The sequence below is a fragment of the Ailuropoda melanoleuca genome, chromosome 1 (genome assembly GCF_002007445.2).
Source record: "Ailuropoda melanoleuca isolate Jingjing chromosome 1, ASM200744v2, whole genome shotgun sequence".
Classification (NCBI taxonomy): Eukaryota; Metazoa; Chordata; class Mammalia; order Carnivora; family Ursidae; genus Ailuropoda; species Ailuropoda melanoleuca.
Window position 1 is genome coordinate 153,199,822 of NC_048218.1, and position 15,426 is coordinate 153,215,247.

Sequence of the window (15,426 nt, forward strand, 5' to 3'; positions counted from 1 at the left end):
AGTGTCCATCAATTAATTGATGCATGGATAAAGAAGACGTGGTATAAATAAGGGGATGGTTTTAACAGAGTATGAAAGTTTCATGCTTTGGAGTTCAATTCTGGCAGTGTAGCTGTTAAAAAGTATGCAAAGTCCTTGGTTCACAAACTTGAGATTGCATAAGAAACTCCTTGTTAGAAGTTCATATTCCTGGGTAGATCCATAGAGTTTCTAATTCAGTAGGCCTGAGCTGGGGCCCAGCAAATACATCACATACAAATTCTGTTGCAGGGGATTTTGTTGTGACTGGTTTCTGAATCTTTCTTAAGAAACACTGGATGGGACTTCTATGAAAATCCAAAGGGAGGCCTGCATGTTTATTAGCAAGAATATGTTTGGCTTGACCCACATAATGTTGACCCTCATGGGGAAATCACGGCCAACTTCTAAAATTCAGATTTCCAGTATTGCCTGACAAATCAGAGAATATAATAACACTGAATCCAAATTCCTTCACTGCTACCATTAGCTGGAGCTGAACATTGCTACTCCTTAAAGGATGAAGGGTAAAGGAGCATGGGCTCTCAATTTTGCTATGGTCCACATTCTTCCCCAATCCCTGTTTTTCTTGTTCATGTTACCCAGCTGACCCGTGTAAGCATTTGAATGTGTCAACCCTGATTTATATGTGACATATCATGTCAAGTGAAAAAAGCATGAGACAGAAGAGATAATATATCCTCTTTTTGTTCAAAATTGAAAATAATGCACATAGGGATACGTATATACACACATAAAGGTATACATATATACACATATACAAATTCATATATATATATATATATATATATATATATACACACACACATACATACACATATATATACACATACATATATACCAGTGTTTTTCAACACTGTTTCATTAATGAACCTTTTCGGACATTTTTTGTTCCTAACTGCCCTTCTCCCATTAAATTTTAATATCAGAGATATACTGCATATCTGTTCATACCCTGTAATTCTTTGGAGAGTCACAAACTATTATAATACCTAACATCCATCCCTCCAAGAATCAATTTTCAACACTTGGGGGCAATATCACCCCCACTGAGCATGTACAATATATATCTATACTTCTTTTCTCTTTCTATAGATACTATATTTACCTAAACATGTTGATTTTTTTTATCATCAAAAGGATACATCCATTTTTATTTTCATTCACATGGACCTCTAGTAGATCTGACTCATGTGAAGTAGAAGATAACTGGATTTTCTTCTAGTACTTGGAATGGTTGAGTACAATATGCATGTATTATAGTCACGTTGTTTAATCCATTGGAAGAATGAATAAATTAGTAGTTTAAATTAGAATTAGTTTTGCAAGAACCGAAGACGTTTCCGTTTGTAGGACAGCAATACATGTAGGTGGTCAGGGGTCATAACTTCTAAGTGATACATAATTTGGAATAATTAACAAGCAAAGAACAAAATACAAATCCTATATTTTCCTCTAGAAAGGGGACACCTTACATTTCTTTTAAAACCAAAAGCAAGGCATTGGTAACTTTAACAAACAGCAAAAATAATAAAATAAAATAAAATAAAATAAAATAATAAAATAAAATAAAATAAAATAAAATAAAATAAAATAAAATAAATAATAAAATAAAATAAAATAAATAAAATAAATAAAATAAAATAAAATAAAATAAAATAAAATAAATAAAATAAAATAAAATAAAATAAAATAAAATAAATAATAAAATAAAATAAAATAAAATAAAATAAAATAAAATAAAATAAAATAAAATAAAACAAAACAAAACAAAACAAAACAGAAAATAGCAACAAAGTTCCTTATAGCTGTCTTCTGGACCGCAAGAAGAAATGAAGATACGGTTGTTATGCTTTCCTCAAACGTAAAAGACGGGTTAGCTAACAAAGGCAAAAAGGGTCCTAAGGTCCATTCTAGGAAATGAAATTTTATTCTTCTGGGACACAACTTGATTTAGAACACTCTAAATCACTAACAAGTTAACCTTTTACCTGTATTGGACATTGGGAGGAATAGTATTTCCAGGCTGGCTTCCCGAGGCACCTCCTCTAGAAAGTCTTCCTGGAAAGAGTTTGTTTTACTCAGTTATGATTCCCAAAGGAGAATCAGGAGAATTCCTCCTCATGGGCTCTCAAAACTGACATTTTTCCATAGCCTAAATTATGTGTAAATGTTTCTTAGTGTCCTTCATTTGATAAACTCTTAAGGATCTTGATTACCAATTGTGTTCTTAGTCATTGACATATAGAAGGCGTTAAATGCTTGTTGCAGGATAAAAGAATCAGTAAATGGATAGTATGCTGCTGAACTGCCTTGCTCTACAAATGTAAACAAATTTCAAATATTTAAGCAATGTAATGAGCAATGACTTTCTGAAAACAAACAAAAGTTTACTGGCAATTGAAAAGTGCTGACTACCTGAGTTGAAATGGCTTTTGGATAAGTTTGCTCTTAAAATTATTGTCAAAAAGAAAATTAAAAGCTGCACTCAACTGAATGTATTTCTCATATTTGTAGGTTTATCTCATTTCCAAAAAAAAGCAAAACAAAAACATTCTTTTTGATTTCTAAGGCAGCGATGTGTATGTGGCCAGAAGCAAAGTATCTGAAATATGTAATTCAGAATCATAGTTTGTACAAATATGACTTTTTAAAATGTATTAAACGAAGGGTTTGTACGTGAAGCCCTTAGAACCCTTATGAAAGCAATCCCCTGACTTTCTTATTTTTAATCAATGGCTGTGTTGAACTCAACCACAGGCAAGGAGAAAAAAACAGTATAGTAGAACAAGGATTTGGCGTCAGAGAGTCATGAATTTGAATACTGGCTCCAATGCAAGTCAAATCATTTTCTCTAAGTCTCACCTTCCACATCTATATAATGGATATAAAATATATTTTTCAAAATTGCTGTGGGGAAGAAATGAGCTAATGTATTTGAACTGCAGAGTTGGTACTCCATAAAAGTCACCTTTCTTGTCTGTTGGAACTTTTCTCTAACGTCAGACGATAGATCTCAACTCTTAGTCCTCACTGATGCCATAGTTATATCTCTATGACCTTCCAGATGACTTTTAGAAATGTCCTTGACACCTGGGAACACTCAGCCTGACTTCCTACCCATGTTTAAAACAATTTTCTACCTTGCCATCTATGTGGGGGCCAATTCCTGGTCTCCAATACTTAACCTACTCAGGACAGGGACTGACACGCCAGAACCCTCCCCCCGTCTCTGGTGGTTTGGCTGACTTGAGGCCTGACACAACAAGCCAGTGATCTCGCCTTTAAGATCTCATTATTGAGTTCAAAAAGTCTAGCATAGTAGTTGAAGGAGAGAAAGAATTGACAAGAATGCACAACAGAGGAATTAATCTCAAGAAAGTAAAACAGAATAGTTGTCCAAAACAGAGCAGTTTCTGAAAAGGGGGCAAAAGAATGTCCTCCTGTCCATAACTTAGAAAGTCTTCCTTGAATGAGGGTCACTAATCAAACTTAAGTCAGCTTCTTGGTATTTGAAGAACAATGTGTCTTTGAACTTTGTAATAGTGATTTCACTTCTTTGTGATCTTCCTGAATTCCCTTTTATATTTAAAATGTTCCTTTTGTCCTGAATTCCTTCTCAAGTATAAAAATAGCCGTTTGACTACAGGCATTTCATGTAAGCACATCAAAGAAAGCTACAAATCTTCTTTGTATCTGTATGACATACTCTAAATAAAACTCAGGTTTTTATTCTTGGTTCACTTTTATATTCCAAATTGAAGTTACTCCCTGTTTCTATTCTGTCAAATATTATCAATGCTTATTGGTTTATCAAATATATTTTGGGGCAACATAGTCCACCCAGAAGATAAGTTATTTATGAATGAAAGCCTTACCTTTGTTAGGAAAGATGGGTATCATTTGAGTCTTATTAAAGGCAGGCATTATCAGAAAGGTATTCAGGAAGCAGAACCCCATTGCCTCAGGTATGTGTATAGGGTGAGACCTAAAAATAATTTTTGCATTTAGAGTTAAAACATATTTTTTCCCATATATACACACATTCTCACACCCCCTCCTACTGAAATCTACTCAGAATTCTTAAAATAACAAGTGTTATCAGTTAAAATAGAGGAAAAGGCCATGACATTCATTATAAATAGCTCTGTTATTTGACTCATTTGTGACGTTATTGGAGATATCAGTGCTTGGATTCTGGATAATTTAATCTTACATCAGGAAGAAGCATCGGTAGCTCACCTAGTTTGATATCAGTGCCATAACTGGTCTTATCCTGCAACACATCCAGCCATATTTAATAAGAATTTATTAATTCTTAAGCCTTCGATATCTAATTGTCAACAATACTCCACACCATTGTTTCTCAAGCTAACTGCAATGAAAGACCCTCATTAATTATCTATACTGAGTCACAAACACCCTCCAAATTTAGCAGCTTAAATCAATCCACAATTATTATCTCACAGTATCTATCAATCAAGAATCTAGAAGCAACTCAGTTGGGTGTTTCTGGCTCAGGGTCTCTTTTGAGATTGTAGTCAAGCTGTGGGCTAGAGCCGCAGTCATCTGGAGGGAAATCTGCTTTTAAGTTTGCTTATGTGGTGGTTGGCAGTCTCAGTTCCTTGTGACTACTGGCTGTACAGCTCAGTTTTTCACCATGCAGGTTTCTCAGTAGGGCTGCTGATGACATGACTTCCCAAGTGCAAATAATCCAAAAGATAGAAAGCTTAAGATGGAGGCCCCGGTCTTTTATTACCTAATCTTGGAAGTGACAAATCATCAGCTCTACCATGTGCTATTGGTCACATAGACCAATACAACGTGAGAGAGGGATGGCACAAAGCTGTGACTATCTGAAGGCTGTGACCATTTGGGGACCATTTAGAGGTCTCTATAAGACTTTTTGTTTTTTTAAGATTTTATTTATTTATTTATTTGAGAGAGCATGAGCAGGGAAGGAGGTGGAGGGAAGGGGCAGAGGGAGAGGGAGAAGGAGGCTCCCTGGTCAATCCCAGGACCCTGGGATCACTACCTGAGCCTAAGGCAGATGCTTAACCTACTGAGCCACCCAAGCACCCCTATAAGGACTTTTTTCTCTTAAAATGTCCAAACTATCACAGAGTGAACAGATTTGTCATTCTAATTTATTCAAAATGGCTTCCACAATTAGACTTAAGGCTCTAGGGCAACAGGGACTTTATCTTATTCATGGTTATATTCCTACTCATAATTGAGTGATGACTTGAAAGATTTAGTAAACACATCCTATTTTTAAAGCTGCTAAAACAATGTTCCAGGCTAAATATTTGTATCACTCTCAAAACGCATATAGTGAAGCCCTAACTGAAATGTGATAGCATTGGCAGATGAGGCCTTTGGGAGGTAATTTGGGTTAAATTAGATTGTTAGAGTGGGGCCCTCAAGACAGATTAGGGGCTTTAAAAAAAGAGAAAGGGATTTCTCTCCCCCCCACCCCCGTTCCTTCCTTCAGTCCCTCTCTTCTTCCCTCCTTTCCACCCCAAAGTTCCCTCTCCTTTCCATCCTCTTCCCTCCCCCTTCTCCCTCTCTCCACAAGCAAGCCACGTTAGTACACAGTGAAAAGCCAATCCATGAAGAGAGATCACCAGAACATGACCATGCTGGCACCATAATATTGGATTTCCAATATTAAGAACCAGAGAAAATAAATTTCAGTCATTTAAGGCACCTATTCTGTAGTATTTTGTAATGGCAGCCTGCTCAGACTAAGACACAAAGGAAATACAGAACTTCGAGTAACAATACCGTTTAGGGATTTAATTAACCTCAGGGTTGAGATATGTCTAATAATAACTAAACTAAATCCCTTATGCCGAAGTTTAAATTTATTTCCCCCTATTAAATTCTCTATTCAGCATTCATTACCAGTGTACCAGGCATTGTATTATATGAGAAATACACAGATAATACAGCACCCCCAAGCAAATGGAAAGCATAAACTTAAAGTAGAGATACAATAACAGCAAAACACCCTTTTGGAGGGGCCTTTCATGACATCTCCCCATGTTTCTCCTAACTCATTCTCTCTCTGGCATATTAATGTTTTATTTTCATCATAGGATTTAGCTTAAAATTTTCCTCCTTGTGTATATATGTGTCCCTAGTTTTTGTTTGCTTCCTGACCCCTCCTCTCTCTACCTCTGCCTACTATAAAATGTAAGCTCTGGAAAGTAGGGTGGATCCCGGGGGTCTTCACAATTATTTTATTGACAAGCCTGCCTAGAACTGAACTTGCCTCAAAGTAAGCATGCACCACACACACGAGTGAATACAGTTCACTAGAAGTATGACCAAGGCGAGCTGGAATCTTTTACTCTCTTCTATAAATCCTGTCTCAGAATGTCCATGACAGGCCCTCAAATTCTACTTTCCCTTGTTCATGCTTTTGCTTAGGGTCTTGCCCCTCTGTGTTTTGATCACAGGCTTGGCTTTGCCGAGTCCCCTTCTGCTAGATTTTGCGGTTGTGGAGCTACAGAATGAGCCCAATATTCTTGCTTCCATGCAGTGATTTTGCTGTTATCATTTACATTACCTAATTTAGTTTGGAACTAAGTGATGTCAATGGGAGTTTTGCATGAATAAGGACGGCAAATGAATCTGTTCCAATTAAATGGAAATTAAAGAGACATTTTCGAGGACATTTATTCTAAAAGTTGATCTGCTTTGCAATTAGTCTCATGTAGAATTATTTTTTCAGTAGTCATGGAAATCACAGGTAGCCCACTAACCTGAGTAAAGTAGACAATTTCCTCAGAATTTATAAAAAATTGGATGGGAATTTTTTTTTTTTAATTTCTCTAAGTTTGTCCTGAGGGAAGGATATTATCTTGGAAAACTAATAGCAGTCACCTGGGGGGGACGGAGGGGTTTGCTGCGGAAAGTTTGAGAAATGTGGAGTTGAATGAAATTAAGTCAATTTAAAATAAAATAAATAACCCTTTGGCACTTATCAGAGCCTTTCATATGCTAATGTTCCCAGTGAACTAAATTTCAGTGGAGGTGATTTAGGGCCACCTAGAGATGGGGATGGTGGGGGGATGGGTTTGAGACAGTAAACCTAACACAAGTATGTGAACATCTAATAGTTTTCCCTGGAGGAACATTGTGTAGGACTAAATCTCTATGGATTAGAGTTGGTGAAATACTTGTGTAAATTACCTGAGCAAAAACAAAGCAGCAAAGCAGCAGGAGTCTACCACTAGCTACTAATTCTATTGATTCAATATCACCATGTGGACATAAAAGACATTCTTTTCTTAGAAACGGTTATAATAAGAATAGGAGAAACTTGGTATTGATTAATATTGATGAAACGATTCCCTGCACCCACACCGCTGCCCCTGGCCCCTTCTTGCATCTCTGTTTTTGTTTTTCTTCTGTAGTGCCCTAAGGCTATCAGTCTCTCAGGCATCTAGAGCCTTAATGAGCTCATGGGAAAAAGAGAAATTGCTCATCACTTAGAATACCAGAGCATCCTTTATAAAGAGCTGGGGGTTCTTGAGTAGTTCATCAGTTTGGTCTGATTGGGGACTGGTAAAATTAAAACAAAACAAAAGGGTTAACATAAAGTTAACAGTCTTTATTTTGCCAGATAAGAACCCAAAAATAACAAAAAAGGCAGGGGTGGGGGCTGGTGAATATCAGTGGAGAGAGGGGAAATACTACCTTTGACTGTAAAATCTTTTATAAAGGAAGAATACATTTTAACAAAACATTTTAAAAGTCCAAAGAGCATATACTTGAGAAAATTCTGTAAATTAGCTACTATGATCTCATATTACCCATGTAGTACATATGTCTGTATATGTGTGTGTAGGTGCCTTAGTCTCTTCAAGCTGCTAAAACAAACATACCCTGGCTGACTTACGAACATTAAGAATACAAGTCCAAGATCAAGGGACCAACATGGCCATATTCCAGGGAAAGCCCTCTTCTGGATCACAAATTCCCTACTTCTCTTGTATTCTCACACAGCAGATGATGGAGATAGCAGTCCTGCAACTTCTATAAGGATGTTAATCCTATTTGTGAGGGCTTTATCTGACTTAATCTATTTATTTCCCAATGCCTGACCTCCTAATTCCACCATATTGGTGGATAGGGTTTCAATATATGAATTTGGGGAGGACATAAATATGCAGCCCATAACAACTTGTGAAAAGATTTTACTGTATAGGCACTTGACTTTGAGAGAGAAGTGGGGAACCACTCTCCTAACGTGAATCCCCAAACCAAAGTATGGGCCCTCAATCTCTTATTTGAAACCCTCATTATTTTTCAGAGCACAGAAAAGAAATACATACCTCAATACACTGCATATTACATAACACTTAAAGGGTATGGAACTCTGGAATGTAATATAGCACTATTTCTCCAATAAAACATGGATATTCACACACACAAAAAAGTAAATGTAGACTGTAACAAGGCCTGACATCGGTAAAGATCAGGATGTAACATTTAAACTACCTTTTGATTTTCATAGTCTTTTCAGAACTATGTCATCAATCCCCAACCCCTACCCCCAAATATGGCTCTCCACTGAATTAGTGAGGTTTAGTGAAATAACTTAATTTGACCTCAGTCTTATGTTCTGTGAAATTGACCTCAGCTACATTTTATTGTCTACAAGCACTTTCTCTTATGATTCTGAGTATGGGGTTTAGCAGTAATGAGTGAAATCTTCATAGAAAGGAAGATTCATGTTTCTTAATCCCTTTTGGTTGGGAAGAGTAGATGGAATGCCATTAACTGGGAAATAGGAAGAGTGGTAAATAATAAGTAGGTAACTGTGGGAGAAAATTATTTCCACAGCTAAACCGAAGAAAGAGTGTCTGTGAACTTTATTTATTAATGAGAGGCTGCATAGCACAGCAGTTAAGAACATGGCTGTAGTTTGACATCTGTGGGCCCTGAATATATTTGTTTTCATGGACTGTTTCCTTCATTGGGGGGAAAAAAAAAATATATATATATATATATATATAAAATCTTAAAAATTTATTTTTTAATTAAAAAATTAAATTTAAAAATATATATAATTTTATTGTTATATTTTAAGTTTTTGTTGGCATAAGGAATCATTACTATATTATTATATTATTAATATTCAATATTATTATATTCATTATATTTATTATATAATCAATGTTATTATATTCATATTTTACTTCTGATTTTAGAGGAAATTCAAACTGATACATTTTTGTGACCCCCTAAAATATGGTGGGCCCATGGCACTGTATCTATATGCCTACTGGATAAGTCAGCCCCTGTTAAGAACAAAGATTTACTTTTCTGCACCCTCATTTATTCTGCAAAATGGGAAAATAAAATATCTACATCACGGTGTTGATAAAAGGATAAAAGGCATTATCTTTTGTCAGGCAGATCAATGCTTGTCACATTCACTTTCCCCGAGATGATACACACATTTATTTGATTATTTAAAAAAATTTGATATCACAGCTGAAATTTTTCTGAATGGAAACAAGCTGCTTCTTGCCTAGGCAGACAAATAATAATAAAAAAGCTATGTCGGATTCTGTGGAGAGAAGACACGGAGAGGGGATACATTCCTGGGGCTGGGCTACCTGATTCCAGAGCTTGCTTCTGGGCCTTCATAGCTGTGTGTGATCCTAGCCAGGCTGTTTGATCTCTCTAAGCCCTGTTTCCATACTTCTGAAATATAGATTAAAAATAGCATGTAATTTACAAGGTTATTGTTGGCTTAAATAACCATTTAAGGATATACTTAATAATGGTGGCTATGTAATAAATAATAATAAAATTTATTTCTTCATAACTTTTCCACTTCTCCCTTTTTACTGCCACCTTTTTTTGGGAATCCAGTTCACGGTTCCAACTCTGTCGAGTGACAGCAGTCAATAGGGAGACTACAGTGGTCTCCTGTTCCTCCATTGATTCAAAGTGTGTAAAGAAATATGAAACTTGAACACTAAGGAAATCCTACAACGTAAATAAAAACTCTATCATTAAAAAATTATCGTTCTTGGGGCGCCTGGGTGGCTCAGTCGGGTAAGTGTCTGCCTTTGGTCAGGTCATGTCCCAGGGTCCTGGGATGGAGCCCTGCTATCCGGCTCCTTGCTGAGTGGAGAGTCGGCTTCTCCTTCTGCCTCTGACCCTCCCTCCTGTTCATGCTCTCACTCACTCTCCCTCTCAAATAAATAAAAAATCTTTTTAAAAAATTATCTTTCTCACCATTCTCTAATATCCACGAACACAAATCCTTTCTTAATTTGTATTACCAATTTAGCTGTTACTGAAAAAAAAAAGTGGGAGGGGTCCGGGAGGTAGGGAGAAACAAATCAGGATGTAGGAAAGAAATGTTAAGTTTAACTTCCAATTAATTTGCTGTACATATCATTGGTTCTAAAGAAGAATCTCAGATAGATGAGCATTTTCAAGAAGAACTGAAACATTTATATGCAAGCCAATCCTTAATATTTTCAAGATAAAATAATATTTTGGGAGAAAAATACAAATGAAGGCCCATGCAGGTGTGGGGTCCTGGAAAGTGCTGAGTCCCCTCTTGTGTTAGGACAGGACTGCTTAGATGTTTCATTATTCTCTTAGCCTCTTCTGTTCTTCCACACTTTTTTTTTCTCCCCAGGCAAAGAACTTTATTAACCTTGTTTCAAACTTTATTCCCAGGTTTCTTCAGCTTAATTAGCTGCAAAGAATGAATTATGTATAAGCAAAAACTGAAAAGAGCTGCAGTGTCCAAGGGGCTTGAGCTTAAAAATATTCGAGATTTAGATTTTATCAGATCCATGAACAAAATTTTTAAAAAGCAGTCATAATATAAAATAGCAGCTCCCAGTAACTTCTTCAAGTTTTATCTTCTTCAGAAGCTGACTCAATTCAGTTTGCTTCCTCCTTGGAAGCTTCATCAAAATTCTCCCCAAGACCTGGAGTTTCATCATCATCCTCCTCCTCTCCTGAAGCAAGTGGTGCTTTTCCATCCACAGATGGTGTACGCAGAGCTTCAGCCGGTCCTCTTCAACTAGTCAGACTGTCTGCACCAGGCTGGTTGAAGATCCTGGGCAGCGGCTCTGTCTCAGCATGGCCTGTAATGGTGGAAGTGGTCGCGGCCAGGGATGCCTGAACTTGGGGTTGTTCAAGTGGATCACTGTTCCTTGGTTCCTTGGTCACTTCTTCAATACCAGCGCTATTGTTTACCTCTAACTTCTTTAAGGACAACTGAAGTTTTTCGTCATCTGCTGTAGCCGTTCTATGAACTGCCGCCTTCTTCCCACGAGCAATTCCTTTCCCGCCAACGCGCACTTGTGCTTGCAGTCTGGCGAGTTTCTCCTAGTTCATGATAGTTTCTTTCATCGCGGGGGATAGGGTTGGAGCTCAGGGGGTCTGGGGCAGAGCAGCTGAAATTAGGTACGCGCACGCGGGGACACAAGATGGCAGCTAGAGCTCTCCCTCACTTTTAAGAATGAAAGGGGTAGGATGTATATTCATAATCTCATTTTAATTGTTGGCTTGTGTTCAACAAAAGTCTCTAATTCAGTGAAGTGACATATCTTTAATGGAAGAATAACAAAGAAGGGGAATTTGTATTTCCTGTTGGATAAAATGAATACAATATATGGAATTAAGAAGGGACTACTAATATTGTCAGGAGGTGGTTTATGTACTATTAAAAAGATTTGCTTTCCAACTGAAGTCCTATATTCTGGCATTTTCTACAAAGAAATAAGTTGAAAATTTTAAATCAGATAAATTTCTGTGTGTATGTAAATATATAAATACCTTTTAAAAATATAGGGCAGAGGAAAGTATTTACAACATATTTGTCTATTCATATGAGATTTTCCTACAGTTTGACTGCTTAGCTTATTTTCTGTGGTTTAAGGAAACCAAGGATGACTTCTCTGGTGATGTAAAAATTTCAAAGATACTTCATAAGACAGGCTGCATCCCACCACGGTATTATTTATTTAAGGTTATTTATATTTGTAGTTAGCTATTTGTATTATTATTTCTTTCAGGAGTGGGTGAAAACTTACTTTATAGGCTAGAAATTCTTGTACTTCCATAAGTACAAAGTGTGGCCACGAAGTTTTCCTGAGAGGATTAATTCTTCTTCTAATTCTTCTAATTCTTCTTCTAATTATTCTTCTTTCTTCTCCTTCTTCTTCTTCTTCTTCTTCTTCTTCTTCTTCTTCTTCTTAATTCTTCTAATTCTTCTTCTAATTCTCTTCTTCTTCTTCTAATTCTTCTTCTTCTAATTCTTCTTCTTCTAATTCTTCTTCCTCTTCTTTTTTTTTAAGATTTTATTTATGTAGTGAGAGAGAGATCACGAGCAGGCGGAAACGGCAGAGGGAAAAGCAGACTCCCCAATGAGCTGGGAGGCCGATGTGGGACTTGATCCCAGGACCCCGGGATCATAACCTGAGCAGAACGCAGGCACTTAAACAACTGAGCCACCCAGGCACCCAGAATTAATTCTTCTGACCTTATTTTCATAGACTGAAAGATAATGGCTTAAGATTCTTTATGTTCTAGACTTAACATTGCCTACTCTCTAACTTTGTGGAACTCACTTAATGATGTCTCTGCTGTAGCTTTTCTAACTATAAAATGGAATTATTACCTTTTTCTGCTTTCTTGCCTGCCTTCAAATCCTGTGGACAAATCCAGTACATCTACAGATGCCTCTCTAAAAGGGCATTTCTTAAAGAAAATAATAAATAAAGGTTCTGGTCCAAGATGGTGATATAGAAAGATCTTGAATTCGCCTCCTCCATAGAACACACTGTATTATACCTGTTTAGAGAGCAGTTCCTCCTGAAGAAGAACTGAAGGCTGATGGAACAACTTCCATACAACAAAAGGCAAAGCGAATGATGAATGACAAAAGAGAATAGCAAGAGAAATAATCCATTCCTTCAAGTTTACAAGAAGTAGCTGTTCTGCCTAATCTATACGAACAAACACAGAATGTCAAGCAAAATGGGGAGGCAGAGGAATTTATTCCAAAAGAAAGAACAAGAAAGTTATGAATAAATAGATGTAAAATATGGCAGCATATGCATAAAATATGGAGGAGAGAGTAAAAAACTTTTTTTTAAAGAATACATTCAAACTTAAATGACCATGTGATACACATCAACAAAACAAAAAATAAAAATTATGTGATCATCTCAATAGATGCAGGAAAAGCATTTAGCAAAATTCAACATCGGTTCATGATAAAAATTCTCAACAATGTGGGAATAGGGAGAACATACCTCAACATAATAAAAACCATACAGAAAAATCTGCAGAGAACATTATACTCAAAGGAAAAACTAAGAGCTTTTCCTCTAAGATCAAGAACAAGACAACAAATGTCCACTGTCTCCAGTTTTAGTTAACATAATACTGGAAGTCCTAGCCACTACAATCAGACAAGAAAAAGAAGTAAGAAGCATCCATATTGGTAAGGCAGAAGTTAAACTGTCACTATCTGCATTACTATACATAGAAAGCACTAAAGACTTTACCAAAAATCTATTAAAAGTAATAAATGAACTCAGTAAATTTGCAGGATGCAAAATTAATACCCAGAAATCAATAGTGTTTCTATACCCTAATAACAGAGTAGCAGTAAGAGAAATTAAGGAAACTATTGCATTTACAACTGTACTAAAAATAATAAAATACCTAGGAATAAACATAATCAAGTAGGTGAAAGACCTGTACTCTAAAAACTAAAAAACACTGATGAAAGAAATTGAAGATGACAGAAGTGGAAAGATATTCTATGCTAGCAGGACTAGAAGAATTAATATTGTTAAAATGTTTATACTACCCAAAGCAATCTACAGATTCAATGCAATTCCTATTAAAACACCAATAGCAGTTTTCACAGAACTAGAACAAATAATACCAAAATTTGTATGGAACCACAAAAGACCCTGAACAGGCAATCTTGAGAAAGAAGAACAAAGCTGGACCTATCACAATTTCAGATTTCAAGATAAACTACAAAGCTGTACTAATTAAAACAGTATGGTACTGGCACCAAAATAGATACATAGATCTATAGATCAGTAGAACCAAACAGAGCATCCAGAAATAAACCCATGCTGATATGATCAACTACTTTGTGACAAAGGAGGCAAGAATATACAATGGGGAAAAGACAGTCTCTTCAATAAATAAGCAGCAACATGCAAAAGAATGAACTGGACCACTTTCTTATACCATACACAAAAATAAACTCAAAATGTTTTAAAGACCTAAATGTGAGACCTGACACCATAAAAATTCTAGAAGATAACACAGGCAGTAATTTCTCTGACATCAGCCATAGCAACATTTTTCCAGATATCTATCCTAAGGAAAGGGGAAAAAAAGCAAAAATAAACTGTTGAGACTACATCAAAATAAAAAGATTTGCACAGAGAAGGAAACCATCAACAAAACAAAAAGGTAGCTTACTAAATGAGAGAAGGTATTTGTAAATATATATATTATTTATTATTATTTATATCATATATTACTACATACTATATAATATATATATAAATATGTATCATTGTAAAAATGATATATCTGATAAGAGGTTAATATCCGAATTCTGTAAACAACCTACACAACTCAACAGCAAAAAACCTAAACAATCCCATTTAAAAAACGGGCAGAGGACCTGAAAAAATATTTTCTTTTTTTTCCTTTTTTTTTTTTTTTAAAGATTTTATTTATTTATTTGACAGAGACAGCCAGCGTGAGAGAGAACACAAGTGGGGGGAATGGGAGAGGAAGAAGCAGGCTCCTAGCAGAGGAGCCTGATGTGGGGCTCGATCCCAGAATGCCAGGATCACGCCCTGAGCCGAAGGCAGATGCTTAACAACTGCGCCACCCAGGTGCCCCGTATTTTCTTTTTTTTTTAGAAAATATTTTATTTATTTTATAGAAAGAGAGAGAGAGAGAGCACAAGCAGTGGGAGCAGCAGGAGAGGCAGGCTCCCCACTGAGCAGGGTGTCCGTTGGGGGGCTCCATCCCAGGAACCTGGGAACATGACCTGAGCCAAAGGCAGACGGTTAACCACTGAGTCACCCAGGAGCCCCTTAAAAAGATGACCAACAGACACATGAAAAGATGTTCAACATCACTAATCATCAGGGAAATGCACATCAAAACCACAATGAGATATCACCTTATACCTGTCAGAGTGGCTAAAATAGAAAAGATAAGATACAACATGTGTTGGCAAGGATGAGGAGAAAAAAGAACCCTCTTTACTGTTGGTGGCAAAGTAAACTTCACAGCCACTGTGAAAACACTACAGAGGTTCCTCAAAAAATTAAAAATAGAAATACTATA

General features: G+C 36.3%; 1 pseudogene; it reads right to left on the minus strand.

The window, feature by feature from the left end:
- Positions 1-10,765: 10,765 nt before the first annotated feature.
- Positions 10,766-11,439, minus strand: LOC100484372 (annotated as a pseudogene).
- Positions 11,440-15,426: the final 3,987 nt, after the last annotated feature.